This window comes from Peromyscus leucopus, chromosome 10, assembly GCF_004664715.2.
Source record: "Peromyscus leucopus breed LL Stock chromosome 10, UCI_PerLeu_2.1, whole genome shotgun sequence".
Taxonomy (NCBI): domain Eukaryota; kingdom Metazoa; phylum Chordata; class Mammalia; order Rodentia; family Cricetidae; genus Peromyscus; species Peromyscus leucopus.
Genome location: NC_051071.1, coordinates 89,504,472 through 89,531,983, shown reverse-complemented (window position 1 = coordinate 89,531,983; position 27,512 = coordinate 89,504,472). Strand labels below are relative to the sequence as shown.

General features: G+C 40.6%; 1 pseudogene; it reads left to right on the top strand.

Annotated features, from left to right (window-relative positions):
* The first annotated feature begins 7,316 nt into the window (after nt 1-7,316).
* The window catches only part of LOC119088612, a 41,186-nt pseudogene continuing 20,990 nt past the window's right edge, over nt 7,317-27,512 (top strand).

The following is a 27,512-nucleotide window of genomic DNA, read 5'->3' as shown; positions in this document are numbered from 1 at the left end:
TCACCATAGTCACTGACACGATGAGAAAGAGCCAGCAACTCAGAGCAGTAGCCTCTGCCTCCATGGTCCCACCGCAAACGTTTGTGGCTAGGCCCCAGCCGAAGCTTCTCCTTAGGAAGCCTCCTAGGCCAGCCTCAAACTCGGGATCCTCCTGCCTCTGCCTCCCTCAGTAAATCAACCAATGTGCTTCACCACAACTGGCTGAGGGTAGCTCAGGTATGAGCAGGGACCCAAAAGGTCACAGGCAAGCAGCTTTTTCATGAATTCATACCACAAACGTTGGGCACCAGATGTAGCATGAATCTTAAAAGTTCTTATTAATAAAACCAAACCTGGGGCCAGTTATTGGGGTGAATGCTGGAAGATCAGAAAAGCAGAACAAGCCACAACTACCTCACCTTGCCAATTCCTCAGCTGATCCTGTTTCCTCAGACTGGAATCCTCTGAGTCCTCATCCAGGATGAATCTCAGCTGAACTGTTGCTCGAAGCCTAAAAGCTTAACCAGCCAAAAGCTTCTAGTTCCTGGTTTTCACACCTTATATACCTTTCTGCTTTCTGCCATCACTCTCTGGGATTAAAGGCTCACTTTCTATGATTAAAGGTGTGAGTCACCATGCCTGGCTGTTTCTAATGTGGTCTTGAACTCAGAGATCCAGAGGGATTTCTGCCTCTGGAATGCTAGGATTAAGGGCGTGTGTGTGTGTGTGTGTGTGTGTGTGTGTGTGTGTGTGTGTGTGTGTGCTACCACTGCCTATTCTCTATGTTTAATATTGTGGTTGTTCTATTCTCTGACCCCAGATAAATTTATTAGCATGCACAATATTTTGGGGAACATAATACCACCACATATCTAGTCAGATTTTCTATAATTTTGTATGTATGTACATGTGTGGCTATATGTGGGTGTGCATCCCTGTGGAGGTCAACAATAGTGTTATACTCACTCTCACACTGAACCTGAGGAATGAATCATGACTTTCTGATTCAGACAGAATGGTTGGTCAGCAGGCCCCAGGGTTCCCCCTGGCTCTCCATCCCACTACCAGGCTTTTCACCTGGTGCTGGGGATCTGAACTCAGATCCTCATGCTTACAGAGTCCAGCCACTGCCCAGCCTGCACTTTCTCTGTGTATCTTGTACTATGATAAAAGTTAACTTTATTAACAACTTTATTCTTTAACAATTTTGAGAACTTAATGCATACGATGTATTTTAATCATTCTCAGTCTCACTCACCCTCCACTGCTACCTTACAACAGAATACCCCCAAAATCTCCCTCCCATCAAGTTCATTCCCTCCCTCACCCCTTTCTCCTTTTCCTCCTTCCCTCCTTCCCTTCCCCCTCCTCCCCCATCCCTCTCTCTCCACTTTTTCAATGACCCACCGAGTCCAGTCAGTGCTGCCCATGTACACATGGAGTAGAATCATCCCCTGGATAGTCAACACACCAAGGACCACACTCCTGAAGAAAACCGACTTTCCCTCTCCTGGCAATCATCAACTGTCCATAGCTCCTCAGCTGGAGGGGGAGGCTCGTGTGACCCTCCCCCCTTCATGCTGGAATGTTACAGAGACTATTAGAGTATGAAACTGACTTGTTTTCAACATTGAACTTCGTGGTCTATGAAGTGTCCTGTACTGCACACACTGCACCATCTGACCACAGGGTCACAGTCTACACTTATTAGAAATAGATCTATGTTCTATTTAGCCCCAGCATCCAAATCCCTAATCCTCCTGCCTCAACCTCAGGGTTATAGGAAATACAATCGTGAACACTGAATTATTTCTCAAGTGTTCTGTTGAGATATAAAATGAAACAATAAATCAATTTACATTGACAACCTGGGCGCTTAACAAGCCATATCCTGGGCTGTCCTGACACCATGTTTGTCCCTTTCTGTGTTAAGCACATATTAACCTCCTGTTTATTATCCCCACTGCCAATCTAGAAAGAGAGAGAGAGAGAGAGAGAGAGAGAGAGAGAGAGAGAGAGAGAGAGAGAGAGAGAATGGCTTTGCCTTTTTTTCTCTTCCCGGGGGCTGTCTCCCCAGCATCCAGCACTGATGTGGACCTGACCCAGGGATCAGTGCAGACTGCCCAGCTTTCCTATTCTTGCCAGATCCAGGCTTCCAAACAACATGGTGCACAAGAATCCTGTTTAACCACCAAGTGGCGCTACTTCCACTTCTCTCTTCAGGCGCCGCCCAGGCTCACCTTCCAGCCCTGAAGTTCCTGATGCAGAGGCTGAGGACAAGCTGAGCAGCAGCCTGAGCGGCTCTTTTTCCCCTGCATCTGACAGCAGTGAGTGTGGGCGAGCTGGAAGGGCTTTATTGTAGTACAATCAGCATCATACACCTCATCGACTTACAGTGAGGAATTCTGTGGCTATGGGTATAGTCAGAGGTGTGCAAGCTTATTTTCACAATCTGCCCTGCTTACTTAAATGCAGAGATGCTTTACCACAGCTTCTCTCGGTCTTTTCAGTGTGTGTGTGTGTGTGTGTGTGTGTAGATCACAGGATAACTTTTGAGAGTCAGTTCTTTTCTTTCAACTTGTTGAGGCGATCTCTGCTGTATTTCTTCCATGCTGGAGTATCACAGTACCTTTTATTGTGTGCAGGTGTGAGCTTTCACTTCCTGGTTCGTTCAGGGCTGTAATCAAGAATGAATTTCTTTTTTTATAGACTTCTTCCATATCATTCTTATCCTTGATCATGTTATGTGCTGAATTACTTTTATTAATTTGCATATGTTGAACCATGCTTGCATAAAACACATACTGTTCAATCACCACCTGTTTCTGTAGTTTCTCTTGTAGTTGATTTTTACTCCAATTCCATTATGATCTGATAGGATATGAGAAGTAATCTTTTTGATTTATTAAAAGTTTGTGACTGAGTGTTCCAATTATTAATATGTAGTTATCTTTATTTTTCCTGACTTTGCTGGATATCTGCTTTGTGAGGTAGGAGCAAAGCTTTTGGATTCTGTTTGCTTAAAATCCATTTTCCATCTTTGCACTTTCAGTCTCCATATACGTTGCCAGCTGGTTGAATTTTCTGCTGCAATAAACAATTGGTTATTGTTTCCCTGTTTTTCAATTCAGCTTGCCAGGTGCATCTTTTACTCCAGAATTAAGACCATTTATATTTATGTTAGTATTAAAATGTTTGTGTTGAAAGAAATTCTATTATCTTTCAATTTTCCATTTTGGCTTAAATTGCTATGTGTTCTTTTCTTTCTCTCTCATCTTAGAAGTTTGCTGACTCACAGGCAATTTGCTTTCTATTGCAGTGATAAAACATAATGATCAAAAGCCACTTGGAGAGGAAGAGGTTTATTTGGCTTAAACATCCACACTGTAGTCATCACTGAAAGAAGCCAAAGCAGAAACTCAGGCAGGAACTGAATCAGAGACTATGGAGGGACATGGCTTACTGGTAACTCTGCAGGCTTGCTCAGCTTGCTTTCTTAAGCATCCCAGGACCCCAAAGTGCGCTGGGTCCTCCCACATCAATCATCAATTAAGGAAATGCCCCACAGACTTGTCAATCCAATGGAGGCAATTCCTCAGCTGAGGATTCTTCTTCCCAGATGACTCTATCGTGTATCAAGTTGGCAAAAAGCTAACCAGTACACTTACTGAGTCAATACTGTTGATTCCTGAAAACTGCAGGAGTTATTTTCTCCTGAACTCTTGGGATTGTAGCTTTCTGACTTCTTCCTTTGTGATTTTATTTTCCTGTGAGTGTCTTCCTCACAGCAGCCTCAGTGGTCAACATTGCTTTAGTTCTGTTCATCCTGAAGGTCTTTATAAAGGACAAATTTGCATGTAGTCACACTGGTTGTCAATTCTTTTCTTTGAGTGCTCAAAATACATAGTTCCATGCTCTGGGGTTTAGCATTTCTGTCAAGGAATGTGCTGTTGTTCTGACTGGTTTGCCAATCAGGTACTTTGTTAGTAACTTGCCTCTTCTCTTAATAGCTTCCAATATTCTTTTCTTGTTCTGCCCTCTCTGAATTTTACCAAGAATGTGATATGACAAGATTATTTTCTGGCCGGGCGGCGGTGGCGCACGCCTTTAATCCCAGCACTTGGGAGGCAGAGGCAGGCGAATCTCTGTGAGTTCGAGGCCAGCCTGGTCTACCAAGTGAGTTCCAGGAAAAAAAAAAGGATTATTTTCTGGTCATATCCATGTGATGGTGTAAGTTATTTCTGTACCTGGATGTCCTTATTTTTCAATAGATACAGGACATTTCACGATGTTGCTTCAATGAACAAATTTTCCATAGCTTTAGTCTCTATTTCAGCATTCTAGAATAATAAAAATGTTCTTCTTTGGTCTCTCAGTCATGTCCTTGAGGTCATGATAAGTTCATCTTTACTTCTCTTAAAGAAAGAGAAGTGCAATAACTCATTATCTGTAGCGGGAAGTTTTTTCAGTCCTGCCAGGCCCTGTGGTTGGGACGAATCTCTCCCACCTGCATCCTGCAACCTCTTGGATCCAAGTAAACACACAGAGGCTTATGTTATTTGCAACCTGTATGGTCTATGGGTCAGGCTTCATGTTAGCTAGCTCTTATAACTTAACCCATTTCTATTAATCCATATGTTGCCATGTGGCTGTGGTGTTACTAGTCTTCTGGCATCTTGTTGCTCCTTGGGTGGCAGGCTGGTGTCTCCCCAGACTCCCTGCTTCTACATCTTGTCTTCAGTCTGAATGTACCATCTAACCTTATCCTGCCCTGCCATAGGCCAATGCAGCTTTATTTGTCAACCAACCAGAGCATCACATACTCACCGCCTACAGAAAGACATCCCACAACACTTCCCCTTTTCTGTCTAGTCAAAAGGGAAGGTTTTAACTTTAACATAGTAAAATTACATATAATAGAATAGTTATCAAGCAAGAATTACAGTTATAATATCTAGTCTATTTGTATTTGGCAAAATTAAGGAAAATATTCTATCATCTATCCTGTATTTGTGAGTCTAAAGTTTCATATTTAATTTTTCTTTTATTATAATCAAGGAAAATTAATTATAACTATCTAGTCTTCAACTATATCAAAGACCCCAGATGGATATAATATTGACTAAGTAAATCTATGCAAGCAACTTTCATAGTTTTAGAAATGACAGAGACATCTGGCTGCCTGGACAGTCATCCAAAGTTCCTCTGAAATGTTGGTACATCTATCTTCAACCTACAGGCCTAGAGTCTCTGGCAGACATTTTAGTGAAGCAGAAAATTTGAAGGATTGTCTCGCCTATTGGCAAATTCATCATTTGCTTCTCCCTGTGTCCTGCAGAATGTCTGGCAGCCTCCTCGGTGAAGCAGGAATCTTAAGGACAATCTTGACCTGTTTTGGCAGAGTTTTGTGGTCAGTTTCCCATGGGTCCTGCATGTCCATTATATACAACATATTGTCAAGCAGTCCAGGCAAGAGAAGTTTCTTGACCAAATGGCCAGTTTTGCCAAGAAGATAAACTCCATATGGAGTGTCTTAGATGCCTACTTCCTCTTTGAAGTAAATTGGTGCTGCCAGGAGCAGATGTGTCTCACTGTCCAGAAAAATCTAAGTTTTTTAAAACATTTTAAATGCCATATTCTGTAGGTCTTTGAAGTGTTTGAAGATTGCCTACCTAATTGAAATATATCTATGTATGCCTAGAAAACTTAACTAGCATGACTCTAAGTTTGATTATCATAGATGACTATTAATTTGTATTTCTTAATTATATGTTGCAATTTTAAATGAGTTGTATAAACATAATACCTTAAACAAGAGTAGAAATATACATACAGTATAAAAAATTAACTTTAAATTTGTATCAATAAACTGAAATTCAGCTGTAAAACATTTCAAAAAAGTTGTTGCTCTTTAAAGGTAGATTCAACAATCTACCCTTTCATCCTAATATATATATATATATATATATATATATATATATATATATATATATACATATATATATATATATCCCATTTTCTTCTTTAATTTATAATTAACCCCCTTGGGCACCTGGTGTAGCTTCTCTGGTCATGCCCAGCCCTGTGGTTAGGACGAATCTCTCCCACTTGTGTCCCAAGTAAACACACAGAGGCTTATGTTATTTACAAACTACATGGCCTATGGACCCAGCTTCTTGTTAGCTAGCTCTTGTAACATAACTCAACCCATTTCAATTAATCTATATGTTGCCACATGGCCATGGCATTACTGGTCTGCTGGCATCTTGTTGCTCCGTGGGTGGTGGGCTGGCGTCTCCCCCGACTCCATGCTTTATCATCTTGTCCTCAGTTTGAATGCACTGCCTAACCTATCCTGCCCTGCCATAGGCCAATGCAGCTTTATTTGTCAACCAATCAGAGCAACACATATTCACAGCATACGGAAAGACATCCCACAGCACTTAACTCTGTCTTTGAAGCCCTGAAATTTTATCTTTCAGTTAATTTAGTCTGTTGATGATGTTTTCCACTGAAGTTTTAAAAATTTATCTGCAAACTTTTCCAAAATTTCCATTTTTAAAAATTCTCTCTTTATCACTCATTTCCTATATTGTTTTGCTTATTTCCTTCAGTTGTCTCTTTGTGAAGTTGCAATCCTTTTGAAGTTAACATCCTGAATGATTTCCTCAGCGTTCTGCCTAATTAAATGTTTCCATTCGGCTGCTGTCCTGCTATGATCTTTTGGGGAAGTTGTGCCACATTGTTTCCTCACATTCTTGTGTTTCATTCTTCTGCTTTGTGGAACTGTGGGAGTGAATACATTTTACACATTGAAGTGAGGATTTGTATAGTAAGGTGCCTTCTAGAGAGGGCTAAATCTCCAGCACTGGTTAGAATGCAGAAAATAAACCACAGTAACAATGCCAGAGCCAACTTCCCACAATAATCATAACAGGGAACAATGAAATAAAGAACAGGAGGTGGTGGCACATGACTTTAATCCAAGCACTTGGAAGGCAGAGGAAGATGGATCTCCAAGTTCAAGGCCAGCCTGGTCTACAGAATGAGTTCCAGGACAGCCAGAGCTACACAGAGAAACTCTGTCTCAAATAACAACAACAACAACAACAACAACAACAACAACAACAACAACAAAAAGGTATAGAAAATAAGATTAGAAAAAAAGAAAAGTAGAATAAGAGAAAAGATCAAGAGGTTAAAAACAATATAGTACCAGAGCATCATTCACACTAAAGAACTTATTTGTATATTCTTTGCCACTGCTACCCCTAGAGGTCTTTGGGACCTGTAGTTCAGGTAGGCACTTCTGTTTGTGGGTTTATCTAAGCAAAGCCATGTCTACCAGCTGCTTTGGGGAAAGTGGGGATCCCATACAGAGCATGGAATTCTGCAATGGAGAGAAGTCCTGGGAGCTAAGCTGTGTGCCTAAGAATTTTCAGATCCTATATGGCAGCAAACCACCATGTAAGAAGGAAGAAGCTGTGGAAAGTGAGTAATTCTTTCATTGGGTTCCGAGTTCTTAGCCCATGGCTGCTGCACATAAATTGCAGCATGAGGCAGTTTCACAATCCAAAGAATCTTCCAGCCACCTGTTCAGAACTCTCAGGCTCAGCAGTCATCCACAGGAGCCATGTCATTCCCGGTACAGGAGGTAGGGCTGCCTGTCCTCAGGCCTCCACAGCCTGAACCAGGAGTGTGTCTGTCAGTCACTCCCACCTGCACGGCTGTGCCTCATGGCTGCCCACTACCCAGCGCATCCCAGGGCACCATGACATGTGCTTGATGGTTTTAGATCCCCACCACAGCTCAAACTCAGAGAACAGAAGCTCCTGGTTCTAGCACTGAGAGAGACCGAGTGTGCAGAGCTTGGTCTGTGCCCATCTGTGTTCCTTTGTATTGTATAGGACAGTAGTTTTCAGAATGTGCCTTGCCCTGGGTTGTAGCTAGAGTTTTCCTGCCTTGCCCACAGTCAGGACAAATCTTTGTTACCCGCCAGTCCCACAGCCGCTCAGACCCAACCAAGTAAACACAGAGACTTATATTGCTTACAAACTGTATGGCCGTGGCAGGCTTCATGCTAACTGTTCTTATAGCTTAATTTAATCCATTTCCATAAATCTATACCTTGCCACGTGGCTGGTGGCTTACCGGCATCTTCACATGCTGCTGGTCATGGCGGCGGCTGCAGTGTCTCTCCGCCTCAGCCTTCTGCTTCCCAGAATTCTCCTCTCTCCTTGTCCCACCTATTTCCTGCCTGGCCACTGGCCAATCAGTGTTTTATTTATTGACCAATCAGAGCAACAGATTTGACATACAGACCATCCCACAGCACTGGGTGACTTCGTTTTATAAAACTGTAGTTTGCTTCATTTTGAAAACAAATACTGATGCAAAAATTACTCTGTACCTTATATGTGCAAATGCCCAGCATAGATAGTAAGACATAGATTGATAAATAACTTATTAATATAAATAAAGTATCCCTACCTATAAACATATTAAGCCAGGAACACTGAGACCCATGATGTTTGAGACCTTGCACAAGAAACCGAGCTTGTGTCCTTGTCCAGAACACCAGAGCAATAAGCGCTGTCCTGCCCTCACTTGATTCATACATACTGAGCCATCATCAGACCACCTGATGTGTGCATCACTAGATACAAGGCAACAGACTCTCAACCCTGTCTTAGTACTTCTGCTCACCATGACCAGCCCTAAGTGAAGTGGCTCACTTGAGCTCCCATTTGTTCAGACCCCTTATGCCTGGAGTCAGCTCTGTGCTTTGGAGCAATCTGCCCCATGAACCCTCTCTGGATCTTGAACTGACACTGTGCCTTGAACCATCTGAGTATTTATTGGCCACCCTGTTCCAGAATAGGTTTCCCTGTTGCCCCATTAATTCTGTTTTTCCTTCCACAAGTCTGCTTTAATCTTTGCACCACTGTAGCATTCCTTGATACTTTGTATTACTATGTTCAATGCAGTCTGTGATCTGAGAAAAAATGTTAGTCATTAGGATTGGAAGGAACCAGTTTACACTTGCAAAAAGGCATAAGCCTCAGGAAAAGCAAAGGTAATTGAGAAATGAAAAGCAAGAAAGTTGATGCACCTTGTGAATGCATTGTTCTTCAATAATTCTGACTGTGGATGACATGAGTTTATCCATGCATGTTTTTCACATGGCATCTCCATGACAATTGTAATAGCACAGGCCCAGAGGGTCAAGGAAATTGGCTCAAACCAGTTGCCAAGGTAATCATGTAATGTACTCCTTATGAGCCAACCTGGAGTCTGTCAGAGGACCTAGCAACAGTCACTGTCAGAGTTCGTGATCATGCCCAGCCAATAAGGGATGACCATGCAGACTGGGTGCTGGGAGGAGGGTATATAAGGCCTTCCCCTCTAGTGAATAAAAGAGTTCATTATTTGCCTTCAACTGACCAGATGTCTGTGCTATTGACAACACACCTTCTCACCCCCTCCCCTGAGGGAGGCTTATAATCCATCAACAGAAGGTGATTGATTCAATGATTTATCCCAGTACTGCTCTGCCATGCAGGGGGAGACAGTGTCAGGTGGAATACCCGAGCTGGATTTAGGCTCATGAGAGTGATGGGTTCCTCCTGACAGCCTGTTGTCACCAGGGCAGCCTGTTTGACCTTGGAGTTGCTGCCCTGGCCTCACACAGGCTGCACATGCACTGACCTGTCCTCTCAGGCCCAGGCCAGTGATTCCCTATGTGCTGGTTGTCTTCCACATGTTCCCCCTCACAGGAGATCTTGTTCAGGTCCTTCAGACCCTGATGTCAAGTCCTGCAGACTTCTTACGCTATCATGTAGCACTCTGGCATTTTAACTTGGAGCTTCTTTTTTTCATGTGGTAATTCTCATTCAGGATGGATTTCATTTCAATCAGTCATGTATTTCTCCAGTTCTCCTTCTTAATCTATCAGTGTTTAAGTGGTTGCTAAATGCATTTCTGAAATCTTAATTATGTTTTTTTAAATAGATTTTGTGTCATGTGATAAGAAATCTGTAATTCCTTTCTTTCAATCCTTGATAGTAGCAATCAATTGCCCTATTATTTATGATTGCTAATCTCAGTCTGAATTACTTGTGGACCTCTTTCTATGTTCTCACTTTAGGGATATTTAACCATGTTTACTGGCATGTCTAGAAATTTGCAATTGAAATTTTGGATAACATTTTGAATAGGAAAGATTTAACATTCTTCCAGCAATGTCTGCTTAGAGCACACTAATGTGCCAGAGGCTAGGTTCCCTAGTTTGGTTTGTCTGAATTTCTAAAGCCTGAGCCTTCTGTACCTCAAGGCACAGGGTTTAGAGCATGCCATTGTTCTGAGGATCCAGGTTTGTCTGGTGACAGATTGCTAATAGGAATAACAGGGCATCTGGCAGATGTGTTTAGCAGGTTTTGTTTTCCTGCCTTTCCTGGAGTCGCCCTGTACTTTTGAGGGTTTAGGTGCTCATGGCAGGAGGGAAGGCAGGAGGGGGCTGGGTTGGCTCCAGTGCTGCTGTCCCTCAGCCCTGGCTGCTTTGGTTGGTGTCATCAGAGCTCTTCACACAGCTGCCTCCCACCCTGTCTGCTTTAAGGTTGCTCCTGGAGGAGGCTTGCCTGAGCGGCTGGTCCCTCACAGGCAGGAGCTCACCACCAAGATGTCAGCTCCTAGAAAGAAAACCAGCTGTGTTGAAGATGGTATTTTAAACTGTTTCACAAGCTCAGTTTACCAAAGGTCTTACTTTAAAGCAGACATTAATAATTTGTGAAATAGACATTTAAATTTCATTTATATTGTTTTCCTTGAAAGCCCTAAGCTGCTTAGCTACTGGTTTGGTGTCCCTGGTCATTATCATTTTAAAATCCAAGTCTTGCTGGAATTTTGACATTCCCATTTCGGCAATGATGATGTCATTGTCAGCAGTTCATCTTTCTGGCATCTGAAGATGCCTGATGACCAGAGGCACAGTCTAATTTGTGATATACCACATCTGGAATATCTGAGTCTGGAAATACCAGAAATTTCTCCTGATCACTGTGCAAGCCCAACTTATTATTATGTTATACGCCATAACCAGACAGACAGACAGTCACACACGCACATATACACACAGGCCATGTAGTAATGATGGTCATGAATCTGCCTCTGAACTTATATTGTTTTACAATGTGCTTTTGAAGTAAGACAATCTGCCTCCTCATCTATCCCCTTCTTCCTATATGAATTATGAGTAACATTTATACTCTACTCAATAGGGCTCATTTGTTTCTTAGGAATTCGGTGTCTAAGGAGAGTCTATCTTCTCAGTTCTGTCTCCTTCTCATTAGGTCCTAGGTAATCACAGTCATATGGACTGTACCTCAAGAAGGAATCTTGCCTTTGACTGCACAGTTTAAAACAATCCTGAAGTGTGCTGTGCTGTGTAATAATGTTGTTTGTGTGGATCATCAACTCACTATTGCTGTCCCTTCTACATCTTTCTATCATCCAATCCCGATGATAGAAAGAAATCCCAGTGACCTTCCTGGAATGGACACCAGTGACCCGAGCACATTGACTGGAGAGGCTGTGTTGAGTTTTCATAACATCAGCTATCGAGGGACAGTGCAGAGAGGTTTTCCATTTTGTAAAAGAACAGAGGAGAAAGACTATCTAATATCAAGTATATGCATGAACTAAAGAGGCCACAACTTTGATCAACTTTTTCAACAAATTGTCCATCATCAATAAGCTGTGTGTGTATGTATGTGTGTGTGTTCAGTGTAAATATCTGTTTGTGTGTATGTGTTCACATGTGCAGATGTGAGGACACTATGACACACCTGTGGCACAAGGCCATCACAGGACAACCTTGAGCACTGGTCTTCACCTTCTACCATGTTGCAGACAGAGTCTCTCACTATTCACTGCTGGGTATGCCTGGCTAGCAGCCTGCAAGAGTCCTGAGATTCTCCTGTCTGTCTCCATCTCTCCATACAGCATGAGTTACAGGTGCCCACAATTGCACACGATATCATGTGAATTCTAGATGTTTAACTTAGGTCCTCTCTCACACACAGCAAGTAATTCACCCAGTGAAACATCCTCCAGCCTCACCTTGTCATACATATAGATAGGTTCATGATCACAGTGATTAATGAGATGGAGACTAAAGTAACAGCTTAATGGATTAATGGCACAAAAAGTTGGTTTTTGAAAATACAAATAAGCTTGACAATCCCTTAGACATATGACAAAAGGAAAACCCTGGGTAATGATTTTAATTCAATAAAATTAGGGATGAAAACATAATATCAAAGATACTATTAAAATCAACATATGATGAGGGAATATTGAAAATTTAATACCTAGAAATTTGAATATATAAAGGAATTGTATATGTGTCTGTACGCACATGCACTCTCATAACTGAACTGAGGGTTTCTAATAGGCTGTCTGGGTCAGTTACAAGTGATGAGATGGAAGCAATGAGGAAGTCCCAACAGCAGAAAGTCCAGGGCCTCATGTATTTGCTAAAAATTCATTAAGAGCTAAAAAGAGCTAAAACCAACATTCCACACATTGTTCCATAACATGGAGAAGCCGTGCTTCCAACCAAATTCTGAGGACAGAGCACACATACAAAGATTTCCCCGCTCAGTCTGTATAGACTCTTCCTCCCACCCCAACCATGGCCTCTGTTCTTGGGCACTGGTCATTTTTGTTCCTCCACCAGAACTTCCATCATTTTCTTACTAAGAGGGCAATGGGCAGGGCAAAGGATTGACACATTGTCTGGATTGAAATAAGAAGTGAGATTATACCTGAGTTATCTATAAGAATATGCCCCTTTCAATTTAGATATTCATCACTCTGAATCAGTCAGTTTGCTGGCATACATTGTCTTTGTGCTGTACCTATACATCAATGAAGAATGTCCTCTACTTGAGGGATATTCCCCAGTTCTAAACTGAGCGTTTGCTAGTCACTGTATCAGAGAAGGAAATCATCATTTTATGTGTATATATTTAGCTTTTCTGTTTTGATTAAGGTGGTTTTGTTTTGATGTGTTTGAGTGTTAAACTTGGCAATGTTCTCTTGTCCTCTCGAGCACTTCTTTCTAGTCTGTGGATTTCTACTTAAGATGCATTTATTTGGGTTAGATCCTATTTTAATAGAAATTATACTGCTACTGATAATCCATGAATCATTGGTTTATTCTGATGAGGTATATAAGGCAGCAAGCAGGGCTATATGAAGATACTGATCATCAAACATGAGCAAGAAACTGTCATAATTGACACATAAAGGCTGTATATGTAAAGGAGTCTTCATGAGAACCTGCTACTTGCTTCAAGGAACACTGAACTTAGATGCACCATGTTTTAAAAAAGACAAATCCTTCAAATAATAAATAAAAGGGTTTTGTGATATGAGGCATTTTTCTGATGAGTGCCACTAGCGTTTGACATCTTTTGTAAATAATAGGCTTCTATTAATATTTCAATCTTATGAGTTTGTACTTATATTTTGTATAAATTTTCATCCAACTTCAACAGCACATTCACTGTAGACCCTAAATGAATATAAATTCTTTAAAATAGAAAATCAACCAGTATGATTTTGTGTTTACAGTGGGATCATGAGACCTGGCCTCAATGCCATCATGGGACCTGAAGATGGGAGCAGATATTGGTGAGTATAACGGAAAGCACATGAAAGCCCTTTGTATCCAGTTTCTGTGCTGTAAAATCACTTCCACAAGGGTTATTTATGTATTGTGTGAATGTATAGTGTGTCTGTAAGTACTGTGTGAGTATATATGTGTGAGTCTGTAAGTATTGTGTGAGTATATCTGTGAGTATATCTGTGTGAATCTGGATCCATGTGCTGTGGATAATGTTCAGAGGGATGCATATGAAATTTCTACCAAGAACAGAAAGTCTTACTAGGTCCACTTTACTGATAGGAAACAAAAGAGTGATTGGCATATGTTGTCAAGTCATATTATTATTTAATGTGGTGGAGACAGTATTAAAATTGGGAAGATGAAGCAAAGTTTTCTGAGGACAAGGAATCATCACCAGGGCTAATTCTCAAAATGCAGCAGCACATTACCAGTTTGAGTCCCAAGGTCAGATGGCAGGGAGGGGCAGTCATGTGGATCGTGTCTTTCATTTATAATTCTGGGCTGTATTAGAGAACATACTGAACAGGAATGAGTGTGTGTGTGTGTGTGTGTGTGTGTGTGTGTGTGTGTGTGTGTGTGTGATCTCAATTAAACTTTTGACTTGTTCACTACTTAATTTTCTGTCTTACTTTAAAAGTAATTTATAAGTAACATTTTTATTCTGAGTAGCTAAAAGATGATAGTTTTACTCAAAGGAGAAAGAAAACTATACAACATATATAACCCTTTGTAGGTTACTAGATGTCTTAGCTGCAAGGAAAGATCCACGTGGATTATCAGGAGATATCTTGATAAATGGGAAACCTCGACCTGCTAATTTCAAATGTACTTCTGGTTATGAACCACAAGTAAGTGTTGGTGGGTTTGTAATTTTATATTTCCCCTGCCCCTGTATGGTTAGATGCTCAGCTTATAGATTTGTGTGTTTCCAATTAATTATATGACACAATACAGGCCCAACTTTCTCTACACCAGCTTTTCTAGTGACTCATTAGACTGAGGATGGCATTATTAAATAAGGAGATGGGGGGGGATTGGAGTCTGACAGCTGTGGTACAACATTAGCAACTGTAGCTGTGATTTAATTCTACAAAGGACTGCTGCTGTCTGATTTTGCCATTCCTTCTTTCTCCACTGCATAGAAGATGTTTTCTTTAAATAATTGCAGGTAGCAGTCACCTAAATCCCTGTGCTTTACTTGGAAGGCAAATGAGGGTGGTGGTGATATGATTTCATCAGGCTCTGTACTTGAAAGTAGTAATATTTTTAAGTACAGCATTATAATGGGTATGCTGTATGTGTAATAGGTTATACCTATTATAGTGATGGTCTTGCTGATAACTATTTGTAATTAAATTTGAAATTCCATTTCACCTTAAGAATGACATGGTGATGCGCATGGTGACTGTGAGAGACAATATAGAGTTCTCAGCAGCTCTTTGACTCCCAGTGACAATAACAAAAGAAGAAAAAAGAAGGAGAATTGATGAGTACCTTGAACTTCTGCATCTGGATAAAGTGGTAATGTGAAGAAAATCTTGACTCAGAGTCAAAAAAATATGAGAGAGAGAGAGAGAAGAGAGAGAGAGAGAGAGAGAGAGAGAGAGAGAGAGAGAGAGAGAGAGAGAGAGAGAGATCCCTGTGTTGACAATATGACTCTCTGTCATCAGTTTCCTCTACTGTGTGTGGTCCAGGTGGCTGCTCTCTGTATTAGTGAGTAAGTGACTGGTTACATGATGTAAAATGGAGACTGAGCTGGGAAGCCTTCTAAGCAATAGTTAAACCTGGGAATGGAGTGTGATCCAGGAGAGAAAAGTGTTCCTCACATGGCCATTTCCAAGTTTCCTCACATCAGCCTCCTCTTCCTTAGCCTTAAACTTATTACTCATTAAAGAATTTGACAAGTGCTTTCTTCTGTTTATTGTCTCTTCCCCGAGGACTTGTCCCTTTGTTGTTTCAGAATGTTTTCTGGACTGACATATGACATGGGATTGAGGATTCTGGCTCTGTGTTTTCATTCTGCATTTATTCCCTCCAGGGTTGTACTTGGTGTCTCTAGCATTTTCTTCTGACTTGTTCAGTGCTTGTTATTTTCTGTAGCCTTTCTGTGTTTTTATCTCATCTTGTCTGTGGTGGCTAGTGTTAACTGTCACCTTGACACAGTCTGGAGCCACCTGGAATCATCTAGAAGAGAGTCTCAATGAGGAATTGTAGTCAAGTTGGCTTGTGGGCATTTCTGTAGGTGACTATCTTGATTGAGTTAAGCGATGTGGAAAGACCCAGCCCACTCAGGCAGCACCATTTTTTGTGTTTGGGTCCCAGGTGTCATGAGAATGGGGAAAGTGAGTTGAACACTGACAGGCTTGCATGCATTCATCCTCTCTGTGCTCTTGACTGGATGTAACCAGCTGTATCAGCTTCCTGCCTGGACTTCCCTGCAATGGTTGACGGTACTTGCAAACTGTGTGCAGAAATAAAACCTTTTACTCCTTGTTTGCTTTTTTAAGACCATATTATCTTAGTAACTAGATGGAAACCTAGGATAGCTTTTGCCCTTGCTCCCTCCTTCCTTATCTTCTGACAATATTTGTTCCCAGGTTCTGTGTTAGGTTTTAAAGATGCAACTTTGGGCAAGAGTGACAAAGAATAGATTTGGTGACTCCTATGAAGATTTGTTCAGAACCAGGAGGGGTAATAGATAAGTGATTAACTTTACTGTTAACTATGTCATAGCTAACTAGTTTCTTACTAACATAGTTTAAAAAAGAATATTATGTAATTCTTCATTCCTGAATAATTATTCTTAATCTTTGAAAATTAAATATATATGTTTATCTTAACAATTCCGTTCTTAACTATCAAACTGAAAAAAATCTTGATATCCTCAGCCTTGTCAGGTTTTAGCCATTCACATTCCATAAATGATTTTTATAATTCCTTTGTTTATAGAACCTGACCAGGCATTTAATTTATTATATGCCTAGAGTTTTTCACAATTGGTGTTGTTTCCCTCTTCTTGAGTCCTCCACACCATCCTGTCTCTCACAGTGACATCAACTCATTGAGAAGATTATACATAGATGTCTGCTGAGCAGACATTGGTGGTATGGATGGAAATGGGCTCCCCAGAATATTATTCTCTTGGATTAACTCCTTTGGTGGTTCCTCCTTAGAGGCAGTGAGGAACAGGAAGGTACCGGCTGTTGATTCCCATGATACTTCTCATCAGTTGTTTATGTCATGTTTGTCTTGTTGGGAAGAACAATAGAAAAGCTGATGTTTACCATGCTTTCTTTTTTCCTGAGTGATGGAATTTTGTTTCCTTTGGCTCTGTTTATTTACATAGTTTTATATCTACAATAAAGTTCTATCTTTTGTTCTGTTTTTAACAATAATTAGTCAGTGCCCTAAGTTGTTTACTTGTCTTTTAGATACAACATGTGAAGATATTTATTAACTTCTTGAAGTCATGAAATGTAATAGATTGCAAGAAGTTCAATATAATTTTTTAAAAAATATTTTCTTCCTTTTATTTTATTTTACAATAACATTCAGTTCTACATATCAGCCACGGGTTCCCCTGTTATTCCCCCCTCCCACCCCCTCCCCTTACCCCCAGCACACCCCCCATTCCCACCTCCTCCAGGGCAAAGCTTCCCTGGAGGACTGTGATCAACCTGGTAGACTCAGTTTAGGCAGGTCCAGTCCTCTCCTCCCAGACTGAGCCAAGCGTCCTTGAATAAGCTCCAGGTTTCAAACAGCCAACTCATGCAATGAGCACAGGACTCGGTCCCACTGCCTAGTTGCCTCCCAAACTGATCAAGCCAATCAACTGTCTCACCTATTCAGAGGGCCTGATCCAGCTGGGGGACCCTCAGCCTTTGATTCATAGTTCATGTGTTTCCATTCATTTGGCTATTTTTTTTTAATAATTGAGTAAAACCAAAATTTATTATAAGCCACAGTCGTCCTAGGGACCTCCATGCTATATATATAGCCTCCATGATTCTATGGGTTGTGGTCTGATGGTTCTTAATTTTATATCTAGAATCCACTTATGAGTGAGTACATACCATGACTGTCATTCTGGGTTTGGGTTACCTCACTCAGGATGATTTTTTCTAGTTCCATCCATTTGCCTGTATATTTCATGCTTTCATTGTTTTTCTCTGCTGAGTAGTACTACATTGTGTATATGTACCACATTTTTTTCATCCATTCTTCCATTGACAGGCATCTAGGTTGTTTCCAGGTTCTGGCTATTACAAATAGGGCTGCTATGAACATAGATGAGCATGTATCTTTATGGTATGAGTCCGCATTCCTTGGGTATATGCCCAAGAGTGGGATGGCTGGGTCTTGAGGTAGTTCGATACCTAATATTCTGAGAAACCTCCATACTGATTTCCACAGTGGTTGTACAAGCTTGCATTCCCACCAACAGTGGAGGAGTGTTCCCTTTGCTCCACATCCTCTCCAACATTGACTATCATTGGTGTTTTTGATCATAGCCATTCTGACAGGTGTAAGGTGTTATTTCAGAGTCGTTTTGATTTGTATTTCCCTGATGATTAAGGATATTGATTATTTCTTTAAATGTCTTTCAGCCATTTGTGATTCTTGTCTTGTGAATTCTCTGTTTAGCTCTTTAGCCCATTTTTTAATTGGGCTGTTCAGTATTTTGATGTCTAGTTTCTTGAGTTCTTTATATATTGTGGAGATCAATCCTCTGTCAGATGTGGGGTTGGTGAAGATCTTTTCCCAATCTGTTGGCTGTCTTTTTGTCTTATTGACTGTGTCTTTTGCCCTGCAAAAGCTTCTCAGTTTCGAGAGGTCCCATTTATTAATGGTTGTGCTCAGGGTCTGTGCTATTGGTGTTTTATTTAGGAAATGGTCTCCTGTGCCAATGCGTTCAAGAGTGCTTCCTACTTTCTTTTCTATTAAGTTTAGTGTAACTGGATTTGTGTTCAGGTCTTTGAGCCACTTGGACTTGAGTTTTGTGCATGGTGACAGATATGGATCTATTTGTAATCTTTTACATATTGAGATCCAGATATGTTAGCACCATTTGTTGAAGATACTTTCTTTTTTCCATTGTATAGTTTTGGCTCCTTTGTCAAAAACCAGGTGTTCATATGTGCATGGATCAATGTCAGGGTCTTCAATTCGATTCCATTGGTCCATATGTCCGTTTTTATACCAGTACCAAGCTGTTTTTATTACTATAGCTCTATAGTAGAGTTTGAGGTCAGGGATGGTGATGCCTCCAAAGGTTGCTTTATTGTATAGGATTCTTTTAGCTATCCTGGGTCTTTTGTTTTTCCATATGAACTTGAGTATTTTTCTTTCCAAGTCTGTGAAGAATTGTGTTGGTATTTTGATGGGGATTGTATTGAATCTGTAGATTGCTTTTGGTAAGATTGCCATTTTTACTATGTTAATCCTACCTATCCATGAACATGGGAGATCCTTCCATTTTCTGATATCTTCTTCAATTTCTTTCTTTAGAGATTTAAAGTTCTTATCAAAAAGGTACTTCACTTGTTTAGTTAGTGTTATCCCAAGGTATTTTATATTATTTGTGGCTATTGTAAAGGGTGATATTTCTCTGACTTATTTCTCAGCTCTTTTATCATTTGTGTATAGGAGGGCTACTGATTTTTTTGAGTTGATCTTGTATCCTGCCACTTTACTGAAGGAGTTTATCAGCTGTAGGAGTTCCCTGGTAGAGTTTTTGGGGTCACTTATATATACTATCATATCATCTACAAATAGTGAAAGTTTGAATTCTTCCTTGCCATTTTGTATCCCTTTGATCTCCTTTTGTTGTCTTATTGCTCTAGCTAGAACTTCTAGTACTATATTGAATAGATATGGGGAGAGTGGACAGCCTTGTCTTGTCCCTGAGTTTAGTGGTATCACTTTGAGTTTCTCTCCCTTTAATTTGATGTTTGCTATTGGTTTGCTACAAATTGCCTTTATTATGTTTAGAAATGTTCCTTGTATTCCTGATCTTTCTAAGACCTTTATCATGAAGGGGTTTTGGATTATGTCAAAGGCTTTTTCAGCATCTAAGGAGATGATCATGTGGTTTTTTTTCTTTCAGTTTGTTTATATGGTGTATTACATTGACTGATTTTCGTATGTTGAACCATCCTTGCACCCCTGGGATGAATCCTACTTGGTCGTGATGGATAATTGTTTTGATGTATTCTTGGATTCAGTTTGCCAATATTTTGTTGAGTATTTTTGCATCAATGTTCATGAGGGAGATTGGTCTGTAGTTTTCTTTCTTTGTTGCATCTTTGTGTGGTTTGGGTATCAGGGTAATTGTAGTCTCATAAAAAGAGTTTGGTAGTGTTCCTTCTGTTTCTATTGTGTGGAACACTTTGAGGAGTATTGGTATTAGTTCTTCTTTGAAAGTCTGGTAGAATTCTGTCCTGAAACCATCTGGTCCTGGGCTTTTTTTCGTTGGGAGACTTTTGATGACTGTTTCTATTTCTTTAGGGGTTATTGGTCTACTTAAATGGTTTCTCTGGACTTGATTTAATTTTGGTATGTGGTATTTATCCAGAAAATTGTCCATTTCTTCCTGGTTTTCCATTTTTGTGGAGTACAGGTTTTTGAAGTATGATCTGATGATTCTCTGGATTTTCTCGTTTTCTGTTTTTATGTCTTCCTTTTCATTTCTGATTTTGTTAATTTGGGTGCTCTCTCTTTGCCTTTTGGTTAATTTGGCTAGGGGTTTGTCTATCTTGTTGATCATTTCAAAGAACCAACTCTTTGTTTCATTGATTTTTTTGTATTGTTCTCTTGTTTTCTATTTTGTTGATTTTAGCCCTCAATTTGATTATTTCCTGGTGTCTATTTCTCCTGGGTGAGTTTCTTTTTGTTCTAGAGCTTTCAGTTGTGCTGTTAATTCATTGGTAAGGGATTGCTCCATATTCTTTATGTGTGCGTTTAGAGCTATGAATTTTCCTCTTAGCACTGCTTTCATAGTGTCCCATAAGTGTGGGTATGTTGTACTTTCATTTTCATTGAATTCTAGGAACTCTTTAATTTCTTTCTTTATTTCTTCCTTGACCCATTGATGTTTCAGGTGGGCATTATTCAGTTTCCATGAGTTTGTGGGTTTTCTATAATTTTTGTTGTTGTTGAGGTCTAACTTTAAGGCATAGTGGCCTGATAAAATAAAGGAGGTTATTCCAATTTTTCTGTATTTGTTGAGATTTGTTTTGTGGCCAAGCATGTGGTCAATTTTTGAGAATTTTCCATGGGGTGCTGAGAAGAAGGTATATTCTTTTGTGTTAGGATGGAATGTTCTGTAGATATCTATTAAGTCCATTTGAGTCATAACATCTGTTACGTCCTTTATTTCTTTGTTAAGTTTCAGTCTGGTAGATCTATCCTTTGGTGAGAGTGGTGTGTTAAAATCTCCCACTACTAATGTGTGGGGTTTGATGTGCATTTTAAACTTAATAGTGTTTCTTTTATGAATGTGGGTGATAATTTTTTAATGATAGCTTTCAAAGCAGTGTGTGTGTGTGCCTGTTTGTTGTGTAGAGTGTCTGTGTTGTGTGTTTTGGGAGTGTGTTAAATTTAAACTAAATTACTAGAGATACTTCATCTTCTCCTGTCCCATCTTCCTCCTTCCTTAGACAGAGTTCTCACTGTGCCAGTCTTGGAGTGTGATAATTCATCACCCTAGAACATGTGACTTGATAAAGAACAAACAGTAACTGTCATTAGCATGGGCTTCATGTCAAATCTGACGTGAGCCTCTTTCTACTCACTTGGGAAAGAGAAACCTCCTTCTTCTCTTGGTTGCCCATATTTCTCCTCCTCAGGATAAAGACATAACAAATCTTTTATTGCTAGAATAGTCGAGTTTACCAAATGATAATGACTGTGGGTGTTCTTGTTGATAATGATGGTCATTCGTGCTTCAGCCTAGATCTAAGGAGCTCAGGAAAAAGACCAGTATAGCAATGGAGCTGGTCGCTGAGCATCCCATTCTGTTCTTGGATGATCCCACCACTGGCTTAGACATGAGGAATACAATAGATGTCATCTTGGTCCTGAGAAGGTAAGTGCTGAAGGAGCATTAAATCTTATTCACTTAATACTTGGTCACTTGTGTGTGTTTTTGGTGTAGGATATTCAGAAGTAAGCATAAGAATTTCTTCCTTGTTCATTAGAGGTCAACTTCAATTAACAAGGAACACACATCAAGAACAATGAGACAAGAGCATAGGGAAAGATGGCTGTGGTAAAGGTGGAGCACTGCTTTAAATAAATGTCCCCATAACCCTCAAGCATGTGTCAAGTGAGCTGGGGATGAGTGGGTGAGCTCTGAACAGAGCACTGTATGGAGGGAAAATGCATTTGTTCTGAGGCAAAGCATGTTTGATGTGTCTGGAACATTAAATAGACCAAGTTGACTAGAACCCAGTGGACTGAGGGGATGGAAAATTGCGACTGCACTGCTAAAGACACCACAGACTGGGTGACTTGATAGCAGTTAAATTTATTACAGTTCTGAATTCTGGAAGCCGATATTAATGTATCCACAAGCTGTGTCTCCTGAGGCCTTGGTCATTGAGTTGTGCATGGTATCTCTTCCCTCTTCATGTGTCTATGCCCTGATCTCTTAAATGGACACCAGTTACATTACCTTAACTTAGTTACCTTTTTTAAAGATTCTGTCTCCAATTATAACCACATTCTAAGTTCTTAGATGTGAGACCTTCAACAAATGAGTCGTTGGAAGGACACAATTCAGCCCTCCACATTCACAGTTGAAGTGAGGGGTTTGTTTGGGTTGGATGTAGATTGCCTAGACCACCTGGGTCACTGTAAGGACTAAGGTTTCCATGGCAGGGGATATGGGAAGACTTCTGAGATTAGAGCAGAGCATGCACCATGGAGAAGACTGTCCAGTTCCTCCAAGGTGACATAAAGATGTCAGCAGGAGGATGAGGTGTGGAGATTCCTTAGCTGTAGAATGGTATGTACTGTGTGTGCTTCAGAGATAGAACAAATAAAATTATCTCAGGGATTGGCCCTAGATTTGATGGCTGAAGGAATGATTCTTCAATATTGGGTCTTTAACCAGGGAAAGAATGAAATTTAAAAAGTGGTATTTCTTTCTATCAAGAAATAAGTTTATGGCTAAAATATTTATAAGGAAAAGTGTAAGGGTTAGATTTTTTCATTTTAAAAATTAGTAAGAATTTCAAACTGAGCAAATAACTCCAAGAACCGTACAAAGACTGTACCATTCCCATGGCCTGGGCTCCTAGCTGTTGAACTCTACTGCACTCTCTGTCCTTCCTTCCCCTTGTTCTTTGTTTTGTTCTGACATCATGGTCCATCACCCTAAACACTCCTGCCCGTCCCTCCAAGAACCATATCATCCACCATTACACCTTCCCAATGAGGAAGTCAACACCTGGGTCCTTGTCACCTTCCAGTCTGCAGACTCCTCGGGTGTCACACCCTCCCTGTCTGTCCCCTCTCCTGTCTGCTCCAGGATACTCTAAGATCAAGTTCTTGTCATTTTCAGTATGAAACGCTTCTCTCTGTCCCTGTGTCTCACGCCATGGCTAGTCTTAGTGCATTGCATGGGGCCATCCTCAGTGTGGTTTCTCCCAGTGTTCTGCAGCAGACTCAGGCCTGATATGCTGTGTTGTCCTCGGTCTCCAACACTCCTGGAAGTGCATCCTCCATGGTAGGAATATTTAATTTTTTATAATTATTTTTTATTTGCTGTGTGTGTGTGTGTGTGTGTGTGTGTGTGTGTGAGAGAGAGAGAGAGAGAGAGAGAGAGAGAGAGAGAGAGAGAGAGACAGAGAGAGAGACAGAGAGAGAGACAGAGAGAGAGAGACTTGACTTTCTCCTTCCACCAAGTTGGTTCAGGGAATTAAACTCTTTACACTTGGCACCAAGTGTCTTTACCCATTGATCCATCTCCCTTTTCTGTCTTGAATCTTGATCATCTAATCATGCTGGTGGTTGCTGGGTTATATCATATGCAATTACAATTTTTTCCTTTTATGATTATTAATAGTCTGACAGGGAAAACAATTGGCTGTTATGCCATTATTCTACTCATTATCTCATCTCTACCAACCAGTTGTCTTGTGAATTAGTAACTTTTGCTCTTGTTTTAATTACTTCACAAGCTGACATGACACTGTGTGGAAAGGTTTCTCTCCTCAGTTCCTATGTTGTACAATGGGCTGTAATATATTAATCTTCATTATTCTAAGTATTAAATCAATCCCAGTTTGGCTAGTGGAAGCCCCTTCATTGTGAGGTTTATGTTTTAATTTATTATTTAGGGATATCATACATGTATTTCAAACATATTTTTTTCCTTTGACAAGGATTCATGTACAAAAAATAAAAAAAATTAAAATTATATTCTTTGACAAGAGCTACAGAGATGAATCAACAGTTAAGAGCACTTGCTGCTCTTCCAGAGGACTCAGGATAAATTCCCAGCATTCACATGGCAGTTCACAACCATCTGTACCTACAGTTCTAGGGGATATTGTAGCATGAATCTTAAAAGTTCTTATTAATAAAATCAAACCTGAAGCCAGTTATTGGGGTAAACACGAAGATCAGAGTGCAAGAACAAGCCACAGCTACCTCACCTCACCAGATCCTCAGCTGGTCTTGTTTCCTCAGACTGGAAGCTTCTGTGTCCTCATCCCAATGGCTCTCAGCTGAACTGCTGCTCAAAAGCCTGAAGCTTAACCAGCCACATCACATGCCTAACCAGCCAAATGCTTCTAGTTTCTGGTCCTCACGCCTTATATACCTTTCTGCTTTCTACCACCACTCTCTGGGATTAAAGGCTGGCTTTCTGGGATTAAAGGCGTTTGTCACCATGCTTGGCTTTTTCCAATGTGGCCTTGAACTCACAGAGATCCAGAGGAATTTCTATCTCTGGAGTGCTAGGATTAAAGGTGTGTGCTATCACTGCCTAACTAGTGGCTTTTCTGTTCTCTGACCCCAGATAAGTTTATTAAGGTACACGATATTTTGGGGAACACAATATCACCACAGGATATAATGCAATCTTCTCACCTCCACATGCACCAGGAACACATGATATACAGACACACACTCTAGGAAAACACCCTGCACAATAAATAAATATTTTTTAAATAAAATATTGACAAGGATACATATTTTTAAAATAAAATTTTACTTTCATGTAAACAAACACGTTTCTGTAGGTGTGACTCTGTAGGTGTGATCCTGTAGGTGTGATTCTGTAGGTGTGAGACACCGCCCAGGATTCCAAACTAAATGCTGTGGGAGGAGATGCTGAGGCCACAGATCCTAGACCTTACTCTGAGGAAGGCTCTTGTCATGTCTACTCTGAGTCCTTGCAAGCTCTCTACTACCCTCCACCTGATGTCCCAGCTTATGACATAGGGGATTTCCTGAGTCTAAGCTGCTCTTCCTACAATCTCTTTTAATATTTTAATTCCACACCCATTATTTACCTTTCTCTGTGTCCTTTTTTGTCTATCTCTCTCTTCCTCCCTGCCTCCTCTTCTCCATGCTTCCTCCCTTCCTCAAACACATTCAGGCACACACAATCCTTGCTGTGTAGCAGTGAGCTCCCATAGTTTCCTAAACAGACGTTTTAGTTCACACTGTGTACAGCTGGTTCTTTCTCTTCTTAGCTGGTGGTACTCTGTTTTACCTGCAGATGGGTTGCAAGTCTGTTTAGCTCACAAGGAGTCCTTGTTCACTTCCGTCCCATCTGCATTGATATTACTATCTGGCCTGGCTTCTTTGAGGCAGTCTATCTTTGGATAGAGTGACACCTCATAGTATATGTTTATGAGATGCTTTCCTTGAAGTTTCATAGTTTTTCATTTTCCTCTGAAGCCCAGGCTGATATCACTTTCTTGCCTCTGCCTTCTAAATGCTGAATTCAAGGTGTGCACTACATTTCACAGCTTTCTCATTCTCTTTTCCTTTTCTCCCCCCTCCCTTCTTCCCCTTCTCTCCTTTCCTTCCTTCCTTCCTTAATCCTTCCTTCCCTCTCTCCCAAGCCCTCTCTTTCTTTCATTCTTTCTGTTTGTCTTTTTGAAGAGGGTCTCATGTACCCTAAGTGGGCCTTGAACTCCTGATCCTTCCTAGTGCTGGGATAATACAGATATGGCACCATACCCAGCATTTATAGAAATATTTTCATAGCAGTTTTAGACACTTTTTTTTTATTGGCTCTCCTAACAGAAGATATGACTTCTTATTTTTTCATGTTATGGAGTTAAACCAACAATCAAATCCCAGGTTTGCCCCTCACTCACTGATCCCTTGGCCGGTTGCTTGACCCCTTAAGCCTTATCAACAGAAAGAGGAAATTGTATTAGAATTGCCTTATGCAGAGACTGTGAAAATTGAAATGAGGTTCTTGCTGCAGGGTTTAGTAGGGAGAACAAGTGTTTAATAATATGGATCACATTATCAGAACAATGAAAACCAATTCCTGAAGAGGCAGAAAGTGTAAATGATTGAAGAGAATTGTGCATACATTCATAGTTGTAATATTTGCTGTTATTTGTTCTCAAGCTTCAGTTAACCTGCAGATCACCTGGGCTGCCTGTTCATGATATGGATTCTTTACACTGACTCCCAGATATTCTGTGTCAGTGTTTGGAAGATTGCCCAGAGATCTACATAGTAACATTTGGGTGGACCCTGAACCACTGATGCCCCACATTTTGGAAGTCCTAATCTTTTAATAAAAGCTTGGAGCTTGGTTTAATCTACCAGATGCATAATACAAGGGAGAGAAGGTGATTTTAAGGAAAGCTCAAGCTGAAATGGGAACAAAGAGTATAACTTCAGGAATAAAGTATTTTGTTGAGAATTTCCAGGTTTCGACGGTCAGTGACATGATTTTTCCCTCTTTCAACTTAGGATGACTATGAGGGGACGGACAGTCATCTTCTCCATTAACCAGGCTCAGTACTCCATCTTCAGAACTTTTGATAGCCTCACCTTAGTGGCCTCAGGAAAAGTCCTGTATCACAGCCCTGCGCAAGAGGCATTGGAGTATTTCAAATCCGCAGGTATGGCTGGCTTTTGCTGTGAGATCTCCTTCATTCAGGGGATCTGGGAAGAGAACAGGGCTTCTCAGGAGTGCTGCTCGACCCTCGTGTAGACTTACTGTGTGTGGCTTCTCCATTTTAAATACCTTTGGTTAATTTGGTGACAGGATTCTGTTAGCTGTGCAGCACAGGCTTGTTGTTCAGCTCTCTTTTCTTTCTGCTGTCCTGTGTCACGCCTGGGTTACAGTATTTTTCCTGAGCTTCTTGTCCTGCTTCCCAGTTGTGGTGACTCTCTTAATTAACATGCTGGCCTCAGGTCCAGTTATCTGTCACTGGAACAGCTTTGGAAAGCCCAGCATCATCCTGTTCTTGCTCACTTAACACATGGTGGTTTTCAGTTTTCCCCTAGTGTGATCTGACTCTGAGAAGCTGTGGAGATGTTACTTAAGTCAGTTGTAACTTTGCATTTCTGGTTTAGGCAATGATTGGGGGACAGAGTCGCTTAAGTCTGGCTTCTGTGGACTCATGTTTTTCATCTACCCGGTTTTTTTAGAGTCAGATTGAATGAAGACATATTTTGTAATGGTTCATGCTGTCAGCTTCATCTTAGTGAAATATGAATATAGTTATGGAAGATTCTCTGTGACTACAAATATAGGTTTAATATTTGCTGTCCAGTACTCCTATTTGTTTTTTATTAATCTTGGTCATTTACAAAGGTGCAAACATTTGTGAGTCTATGGAGTCCAATAAAAATTTAG